The sequence below is a fragment of the Palaemon carinicauda genome, chromosome 19 (assembly GCF_036898095.1).
Source record: "Palaemon carinicauda isolate YSFRI2023 chromosome 19, ASM3689809v2, whole genome shotgun sequence".
Classification (NCBI taxonomy): Eukaryota; Metazoa; Arthropoda; class Malacostraca; order Decapoda; family Palaemonidae; genus Palaemon; species Palaemon carinicauda.
The window spans coordinates 115860091-115860997 of NC_090743.1; positions in this window are offsets into that span (position 1 = coordinate 115860091).

The following is a 907-nucleotide window of genomic DNA, read 5'->3' on the forward strand; positions in this document are numbered from 1 at the left end:
GAAAAGCGACATATGACACGAGTTCGTTGGGGCCCTATGTATCCCATGGTGTAATTAAGTCTGAATTTACCATAAAAACACATACACTCAACAATCTAAGCACAATACAATACCTGTAAGTTCAAGTTGCAATAAAAGGTACTGGCATAATGCTGCATATATATTAGTATCATTATCACTATTGCTATTATTATTATGACATTCATTACTGTACAGTAACACCATCATTATCACAAGTCACGACCCAAGTTGCAAGAGAAAACACTGCACTTCAAAAGGGTCCCTATTGGGATTGCAGCTCAGTACAGAAAAAGAAATTAAGCAGTGAAGAGAAAATTCTAATAAAAAATAACAAATTTGGAAGTAATTCGTATTTTTCCCAGTATACAAACCTAAAGCTATTTATAGGGGTATTAATTTCAGCTACGGCGAAAGTAATATCCCTATAAATAGCAGAGGGTTTGTTTATATGCCCGAACAAATTAACAATGGAGAATTAATACGATAAAGTCAGCGAATGCCAAGTACTTTGACCTTTGAAACAACCAGACTGCAAAATTAAGAAAATTAAGATCAGCTTCAACAAAGGGGATATGATTCTTTTAATTAAATCCTCAAAGGCAAATAAATCTATAAAATGCTACAAAAGTAAATGAAAATCTACTCTTAGCAAGTAAGAATCCTATGACATGAAGTAGTCAAATTCTTATGAGAAAGGTTAAGTACCTCCACATTTTCATCAGTAGCAGAGGCAACAATATGTTTACCTGCAAACGTGAGAGACTACACATCAAGATCAAACATTTTAATTGGCATTTTAGATCTCTTCTCCTCCAATAACGTGCATACTGTACTTATCACTTTTGCGATGTATGTCAGGCCTATCGTTGAAGCCGTAGAACCCCCT